The following is a 9,945-nucleotide window of genomic DNA, read 5'->3' as shown; positions in this document are numbered from 1 at the left end:
TTATTACATTTTTTTCTTTAAAAACTACTCTCTTTCCCCAAATCATAAGTTTTATTTATTTTCTCCTAGACATTTAAATATAATTTTCCTATTTATACTATTTTTGCTAATTTTCTAAGTGATAACTAATGATCTAAGGACAATTTACTGTCAGTACCGCTCATTTACAGATATTGAATTGCAAAATATGCATGGATACCTTTGTGGGTTCTTGACATCCCATTGATCTTCTATTTCTCCATCGCCATCATTGGACTCACTTAATTTCCATAGTTGAACTCAGGAAAACTCACTTCGCCTTCTTGTTCTTCTAGATTGGTAATTTGAATTACAATAAAAATACTGTCATCAGTTTTTCAAGTTACAGCAAATGTTCTGCTGGGATCTTTATTGAAATTTTATTCAGGGGCTGGGGATGTGGCTCAAGCGGTAGCGCGCTCGCCTGGCATGCGTGCGGCCCGGGTTCGATCCTCAGCACCACATACCAACAAAAATGTTGTGTCCGCCGAGAACTAAAAAATAAATAATAAAAATTCTCTCTCTCTCCTCTCTCGCTCTCTCTTTAAAAAAAAAAAAAAGAATTCAACTCTTATTTGGTTTTAAACATCTTTCCTTTGGAAAAAAAAATAAATTTTATTCAGTTTTGTTTAGCATGGAGACACCTGACACCCTAATGGTCATGATTCTTCCTGTCCATGAACATGGTATAACTCTTCATCTACTTAGGCCTTATATCTAATTTATCAATAAATATTTCTAATTTTACCTGAAATTTTCACTCTTTTATTAGATTTTTCTTAGATATTTATACTTTTGTTTGCTATTTTGAATGATTTTTTTTAATTTTATATTTTGTTGTTGCTGCTGTGTAGGATATATATATATATATATATATACATATATATATATATATATATATATTGTTTTTTTTAACTGAGGTCTTACATGCAGTGACCTTGTCAAATGCATATATATTTATATATTACAAATATATGCACAATAACTTACATTTCTCTTGACCCTGTTTTCTGTGTCAGAATGGTGGGAAACTGGCTTTGCAAAAGGAGTAAGGCCATTCCAATGTGTTTGCAATGTGTTCAAAGACACTGTAATCTCTCTGACTTTTAGCTTTATTGTATCTGTACCTAAGAAATAATAAGTGGTGCCTAGCATGCATTTTGTAAGCATGAAGAAAGATAATGGGTGTGACATACTTGTGCTATCTCACAAATTTTAACTCCTGCAGATATCCTGTCAATTTGAGAGTGCAAATCAGGGTGAACTTTCTTGAAATTTGAAGGAATTAAGTGCTGGCTTAATCTACATGAGGGTTTCTCAGTCTTGATACTTATAAAGCTGCATTCTGGAAAATTCTTTACAGGGACAGGGAGCATTCTATGCGTTGTGGTATGTTAGTAGCACACTGACCTCTACCCACTAAATTTCAGTAGCATTCAGCCCCACCCATCACAATTATGTCAACCAAATGTATCTCCATATACTTTGGGGACCAAAATTCTCCTTAGTGAGGAACCATTGGTCTTTGAATCACTTGTATCTCTCATATAGGCTCCAAACATTCTGCAACTTCATGTGATAAATATCCTTATAATTCTGATATTTTTCCATCCAGTCTTATCTCTGCGTGTCCTTCCCTGAATCTTGAAGGTTAGTGGACCAACAGTGATTGGAACTGCAGAGGTCTGGCCTAAGACATTGTCTACCTTATGCTTGATCAGCTTTTCCTGCAGTCCTTAGAAAAGGGAGCCATTGCCTTCTTCCAGAGCTGGCTGGTGATCTGTTTGCCTTGGTTACCCCATGAAACTCCCTCCACTGCTTCCATCCACAGCCTGCTGGGCTTTATAAATGTAGAGGACATGATCTTTCAATTTGTAAAGCTTAGACAATGGTGTTTCACACTATTGTAAATGGGGTAGTTTTCCTACCTTATCTTTTAGAGGACTTGCCACTGATGTACAGAAATGACTTTATGGATGTTGATTTTATATCCTGCTAATTTGCTGAATTGATTTATGAGTTCTAGAAGTTTTCTGTTGGAACATTTTGGATCTTCTAGGTATAAAATCATATTATTGGCAAATAGTGATAATTTTAGTTCTTATTTTCCTATCCATATTCCTTTAATTTCCTTCATCTTCCTAATTGCTCTGGCTAGAGTTTCAAGAACTATGTTAAATAGTAGTGGTGAAAGAGGGCATCCCTGTATTATTCCAGTTTTTAAAGGGAAAGCTTTCAATTTTTCTCCATTTAGAATTATGTTAGCCTGGGGCTTAGCATAGATAGCTTTTCTTGTTGAGTTATTTTCCTAGTATCACTAGTTTTTCTAGTGTTTTGAACATGAAGGGGTATTGTATTTTGTCAAATGTTTTTTTATGCATCTTTTGAGATGATCATATGATTCTTATCATTAAGTCTATTGATATGATGAATTACATTTTTTGATTTCCATATGTTGAACCAACCTTGCATCCCTGGGATGAACTTCACTTAATCATGGTGCACTATATTTTTGCTATGTTTTTGTATTTGATTTGACAGAGTTTTACTGGGAATTTTCGCATCTATGTTCATAAGAGATATTGGTCTGAAGTTTTCTTTCTTTGATGTGTCTGGTTTTGGAATCAGGGTGATATTTGGCCTCATAGAATGAGTTTGGAAGTGTTCCCTCTTTTTCTATTTTATAAAATAATTTGAGGAGTATTGGTATTAGTTCTTCTTTGAAGGTCTTGTAGAACTCAGCTGTGTATCTTTGTGGTCCTGAGCTTTTCTTGGTTGGTAAGTTTCTGATGGCGACTTCTATTTCATTCCTTGAAATTGATCTGTTTAACTTATGTATATCATCCTGACTCAGTTTGAACAAATTATGTGACTCTAGAAATTTGCCTATGCCTTTGGTATTTTCTATTTCATTGGAGTACAAATTTTCAAAATAATTTCTAATTATCTTCTGTATTTCTGTAGTGTCTGTTGTGATATTTCCTTTTTCATCATGGATGTTAGTAATTTGTTTTCTCTCTCCTTCTCTTCTTTAGCATGGCTAAGGATTTATCCATTTTTTTTTACTTATTCAAAAAATAACTTTTTCTTTTGCTCAGTTTTTTTCAACTGTTTGTCTTGTTTCAATTTCATTGATTTCAGTTCTAATTTTAATTAATTCCTCTCTTCTACTGCTTTTGATGTGATTTCTTCTTTTTCTAGAGCTTTGAGATGTTACATTAGGTTATTTGTTTGTTGACTTTTTCATCTTTTAAGGAATGAACTCCATGCAGTGATCTTTCATCTTAGTACTACTTTCATAGTGTCCCAGAGATTTCAATATGTTGTATCAGTGTTCTCATTTATCTCTAATATTTTTTCAATGTCATCTTTGATGTCTTTTGCAACCCATTTTTCATTCAATAGTATATTGTTTAGTCTCCAGGTGTTGGAGCAGCTTTTATATTTTATTTTATCAATGACTTCTAATTTTATTCCATTATGATTTGATAGAATGCAGGGTAGTATCTCTACTTTTTATATTGACTTACCATTGCTTTGTGGCTAATATATGGTATATTTTAGAGAAGGATCCATGTGCTGCTGAGAAGAAAGTGTATTCACTCTGGGGTTGAGGTTATGGCTCAATGGTAGAGCATTTGCCTAGCATGTGTGAGGCACTGGGTTTGATTCTCAGCACCACATATAAATTAATAAATAAATAAAGGTCCATCAACAACTAAAAATTTTTTTAAAAAAGTGTATTCACTCATTGATGGATGCAATATTCTATATATGTCTGTTAAGTCTATGTTATTAACTGTATTATTGAATTCTATACATCTTTTGTTTAGCTTTTGTTTGGAAGATCTCTCCAGTTTGAAAGAGGTGTGTTAAAGTCACCCAGAATTATTGTGTTGTGGTCTATTGGACTCTTGAATTTGAGAAGGGTTTGTTTGGTGAATATAGGTGCTCCATTGTTTGGGCCATATACATTTATAATTGTTATGTCTTTTTGATGAATGATTCCCTTGAACAGTATGAAATATCATTCTTTATCCATTTTGAATAACTTTGGCTTCAAGTTTACTTTATTTTATATGAGGATGGAAACCACTGCTTGTTTCCATAGTCCATGTGAGTGGTATGTTTTTTCCCCACGTTTTACCTCCATCTTTTCCTATGAAATGAGTCTGTTAAAGGAAGCATATTGTTGTATTGTTTGGTCTTTGTTTTGTTTTTTTTAATCCAGTCTGCCAGTCTGTCTTTTAATTGGTGACTTTAGGCCATTATCATTAAGGGTTATTATTGACATATAATTGACATAATTTGTATTCCCGGGCATATTTGTTTATTTTTGGTTTTTAACTTGACTTGGTTTCTCCTTTGATTAGTAGTTCCTTAGTAAAATACCACCTTTTGCTGATTTTCATCATTGTTTTTCATTTCCTTTTCCAAGGATTTTCTATAGTGCATGCTTTTCTAGTTGTAGATTCTTTTTTTTTCCTCATGGAAGGTTTCTATTTTGCCATCAAATCTAAAGCTTAATTTTTCCAGATATAAGATTCTTGGTTTGCATCCATTTTCTTTCAGAGGTTGGTATATGTTGTTCCAGGATCTTCAATTTTTCAGGGTGTGGGTTGAAAAATCCAAATCAGTATCTTTCCAGCTTCCCTTCTCATCCAATAGGTGGGGTGTCTGTTACTTGTTGGTATATCTAACCTCAGGGTGGTGAAAGTTATTAGGGTGAGAAAGTTATTCCTTCTTATAACATTTATAAAAAGTTATTGATGGATGATGATTGGTCTTGGGGGCATGGTTCCTGGAGGTGGGGTATAGCACTTGCCCTTCAGATGGGAGACTCACCCCAAGGATTTCCTTTGGGGCCCACTCATGTGATGTGGGCCTGGCCTTATCTCCTTATATGGCTTGTAGACTCCACAATTCCTAGTCTATAATTTAGTCTCTAAACTGGATCTCCCTCCCTCCCTGCCTTTCTACTTCCCAATCAGGAACCTGTCTCTCCGGAGGTCTGATGGGCTGTGCTCTGGCGGTGCACACCTGTCATGGAGAGCTGTTCTATATTGAGCCATTCAGGACCCAGTTTTGAGACCAAGTTTTGCAAGCTATGGACTGGCTGCATAGTCACAGGCACTGTGCCAAGTTAGCAGCTATTGGGAGGTGGGGGAAGTTGGGGACTTTGGGTACCTTGATACTGCTTCTAAGCCCCAGATGGCCACATAGGTGTCCCAAGATAGAGGAGGCTGCTTTCAGCAATGGGGTGTCTGAGAGTTGGGTGAGGCCAGGCAGTGGTGTTGAGTGGCATGTTCAGAGATGCAGCTGTGCTATGCAGTATTGTGGCTGGAGGCTGTCACTGGACCCAGTGCAGTGTCCCCAGGTGCAGGCTACCGCATTGTAGGGGACAGTGGCATTGGTTGCAGTGCCCCAATATGGAGGCCACGGGAGGAGCCCCACGTTGGTAGGTGGGGATCCACATAGGAGTGTTGCTAGAGCTCCTGTGCATGCACTGCAGCCGGATGTCCTGCGCAGGTGAGTGGTCAGGAGTCCTGCATGGGTGCTAATACAAGTGGTCCTACTCAGGCACCTGGAGGACCTGTGTGGTCAAGTCACTGGGTGTCCTGAGCTCTACAGTTACTTTCTTAAGATCAGCATGTTGCAGTAACTTCAGAAAGTCAAGGGGATGAAGGTGCAGGTTAGGTTTGTTGGGGACAATCAACACCTGTGATAACAGATCTTCCTAGACTTTTTAATTTCCTTCAAAACATTTATAAAAAGTTATGGATGGATGATTGACAGATGGATGTAGAGATACTATCATCATGAATTTCAGCAGCAAAAGATAATTTACCTAAGTTTTCATTTTGAAATGCTTAAAGAAGATGTAAACAAATGGTATAGAGAGTTCTCCATGCCCTTACTCCTGCTTCCCCAAATGAAAATATCTTAAAATAACAAAAATTCAATATCACAAGTTAAAATTAACACTGGCATTTTCATACTAACTCAAGTTCAGAATCTTTCTTAATTTCACTCATTACAAACACTTTGTGTGTGCTTCTGTGATAATTCAACACTTGTATAGACTCATGTAAGCAACACCATAATGAAGAGGTGTTGATTGTCAATGCTCTGTCACCAAAAGGAAGTCCCTCCCATTGTCCTTTTATATTCAACTCCCTCCCCCAGCTCTGTCCCTCAGGAGACTCTGATGTGCTCTCCTCATTATAATGTTGCTGTGAGGGAATGTAGCAGAATTGGAATTATACAGTATGCAAACACTTGGCACAAGCTTCCTTCTTTTGAGATGCATCCAGTTTGTTGCATGTGTTAGTAGATTCTTTTGCCCTTTTTTATTGCTGAATAATAGTTCATTGCATATATGTACCAGATTTGTACTTTCATTCACTTATAGAAAGCCATTTGTGGCATTTGCAGGTTGAAGTTAATATAAATAAGGTTTCTATGAACATTTATGTACAGGTTTATGGGATAAATACCCATAAGTGCTATTTTTGAATTATATCATAAGTCTCTGCTTTAATTTTACAGGAAACTGGAGATTTTTCCTCCAGAGCAGTCATACTATTTGTATTCCCACCAGCATTATAAGAGAGATATTGAATTTCTGAATCAGCCTTCAAGTTTATCAGTAATTTAATTTTATCCACAAGAGCAGGCAGATTTATAATTTCTGTTCATTTATTTTTGATGGTGGGGATTAAATCCAAGAACTCTTGCATGTTAGGCAAGCTCTCCATCACTGAGCTACACCCTAAATCTTTTTATTTGAATTTTGAGACAAGGTATTGCTAAGTTGCCCAGGTTGGCCTTGAACTTACCATCCACCTGCTTCAGCTTCCCCAGTAGTGGGGATTAAAGTTGGATGCCACCAGATTGGGTGTGTAACAACCTTTCATTGTGACTTTGCTTTGAGTATGTAATACCTAACCATGAGAATCATTAATGTACTTATTTGCCACCCTTACATCATCCTGGTGAAGTTTCTGTTCATGTATGTTGCTCGTTCTCTCAATGGATTACTTTCTTATCATTTCATTTAGAATGTTCTTCATATATTCTTGATATAAGTCATGTGTCAGATATGTGACTTTCAAATATTTTTTCCCAGTCTCTGGCTTTTCTTTTTGTCCTTTCAACAAGGTGATTGCATTGAATAAATTTTAAATTTTGGTAGTGTCCAGTTCCTTAATTTTCCCTCTTATGAATCACAACATTGGTGTCTTGTCTGAGAGCTCTTTGCCTAGTCCTCCTTCATGGAAATGTTCTCCCATTTTCCTCTAAAATTTTGATGACTGGAGGAATGAATAAAATGAAACAAAAAAGGCACTATTAATACACTAAAAAATGAATAAACTATATTATGTGCACACAAACACACACACACACAAATAATCCCCACATAGTCACCTACATATTACTCCTCAAGCTTTCTGCAGAGAGGAACACTCCTCGAGGAGAGCTTATCTATCAGACTTCCCAGGGGAGCACATGTGGGCTGAAAATTGTCTAATACGTTAAATTGTATGAGGACTTAAAATGCATCTCTCTCATTGACAGCAATGATACCCTGCATTTAGTGAACTCTTTGAGACATGGAAGTTCAATGGTATTTGTTGAATAAACAACCCTGTGACTGAGGAACAGACAATTAACGTCATAAAAATCAGTGATGTCTTTCTGTTTGCAAGGTTTACATCCTTGCAGATGCTAAGGTAGTTGGTTACTTGAACTATAGGGAGGGCATTTTTCAAATGGAGACTTCATCTTCAATGAAACAGAATGAAATGTCGGTGTTCTTGAGCTGCTATTTTTTAAGTACCCTTAAATTGGACAATATGCATATTTTGGGGTGACATAGTCTCAGATCCTTTAAAATGAATCACCCAGTACATGTATATAAATATTGTAATATATTTCATATATAGTATAGAATAATATATAATGTGTATAACACACAATAAATGTGTGTATATGTATACACACACTTAAAATGAGCAATTTCAGGGGAGTTTAGAGATAGTTCTCAGTTTCAGTTTTTAGGGGAAGTCTAGAAATCTCTTGCACATCTTATGCCATGTTAGTTATGAAAAACTCAGCAGAAAAACTAGACGGGAGTGGGCATGTTCTGATGCATTCCATCAAGTGAGGAGTGAACAATAACATGGAACATTCTGGAAATGAAAGTTCTGTCTTAGTTGGGAAGGATTCATGACTCAACAATTACAGACAGAGTCATCACAGGCACAAAGTTATCCAAGATGTAGCATGCAAAATGGAAATTTCAAGTAGAGGTCACACAAATGACGTCACCTCTCTCAGATAGCAGCAGTCTTGTTTTCATACCACACAGTTCCTAAGCTCCTGGCTTGGCATGGTTGCCATGTAGGAAGAGTCCACTTGCCTGCCTGGGCCAAATGATCTGCATTGACCAAAGAAAGGCTCACAGATCCAAATGACAGTATGCAAGTTACAGAGGATTTGTCTTTTCCTAATTCTGCTCACTGTTCTCCAGCTCCTTGGCTATTGTGGATACAGCTACTACTGTAAGGAACACAGAATAGATTTAAAATTCAAATTCACTCAAAACCTACAGATCTGCGGGTCACAACTCACAAATAACTGAAGGAAAAATAAATATGTGTTACTGAATAACACTGAGACCTGAGGTTGTTTGTTACCTGCCATTATCTTACTACTACCTAACAAATACAATGCCATGTTATATAAATGATCTTATTTTAAATTTGATTATTTTACATTTTAAATTACATGTGTTTTGAAATTTATTTGGATTACAAAGTTATACACAAGTTGGAAACAAAGTCTTCACATTTGCACATATTGGAAAACGAAATTATTGCTATTATGGGGAGTCTAATACATTTTTAGTTTTTTATTTGATTTTAAATACCACATATATTAGCTAGATTTGATAAATACTGAACTCCATAAAGAGAAAGATGGTGACAGGGGAGGAAATATCCCTGCAAAATGAACAGCTACTTCAGGGCAGCATCTGAGAATCACATTGAAAAGTGACTCTGAGCTCTCGGTGGGAATGGGGAAGCCCACGGGCAGGGCAGGGTGTGGACAGAAGCAGGCATATCAGGCCACACTGGAGGACCACAAGAAGTTTCCTCGTCTGACTCATGGTCTGTTTCCTAGGCACCAGGGAGTGGCAGCTAGATGTGATGTCTTGTTTTGCTTTAAAAATATTTTGGGCCTAACATTTTACAGTTTAAAAATATAAACTATCTTCTTATATAAGAGAAGCATCTTATTTCCTGAGGTTTGATTTAAGGTTGGCTTGACAATGTCTATTCATTTTTGAAAACTAAATAATTTAAATTCCTTTTATTGGTTTCGAAGTTCCTCCATAAACTTCTACATTTTCAATTTTGGAAACCCTCAAGTTTAAAAGACTGATGCAAGCATTATTAGGGATTTTCCTTTAAAATTAAGAAAACATATTAATTTAGGAAAAGACAGGCTTTTCTTTCCATAAATCAAACCCTGGCCGTCAAACAGTCTTTGAGATACATTTTCTACAATCTCTGTTTATGCAGCATGTGGATGCAAATGGGCATGTGATACTTATTTCCTATTTTATTTTATTTATTTATTATTATTTATTTATTCCTTGGGAGCTGAACCATTCAGCAACCACAATAGATTTGCATGGAAGGTACAACTTTCATGAGATGCCCTTTTGCTAGCATGGCAATAAATTAACAGCTCTGGAAGCAGAAGAAAGTAACAAGAATACAGACCTGGTGGGGCTAGTGGCTTTTCTTCTTGGATATGATCCTCCAGTGGCTCTCAAGTTCCAGGTCATCTCTCTTGCCCTGACCCCTTTCCTTTCTCTGTGCGTGTTCTACTGTCTTCAGTCCCGGACTTCAATTCTCC

Source organism: Urocitellus parryii, unplaced genomic scaffold (genome assembly GCF_045843805.1).
Source record: "Urocitellus parryii isolate mUroPar1 unplaced genomic scaffold, mUroPar1.hap1 Scaffold_48, whole genome shotgun sequence".
NCBI classification, from domain to species: domain Eukaryota; kingdom Metazoa; phylum Chordata; class Mammalia; order Rodentia; family Sciuridae; genus Urocitellus; species Urocitellus parryii.
The sequence above is the reverse complement of the archived record's forward strand: the minus strand, read 5'-3'. Positions refer to the sequence as shown.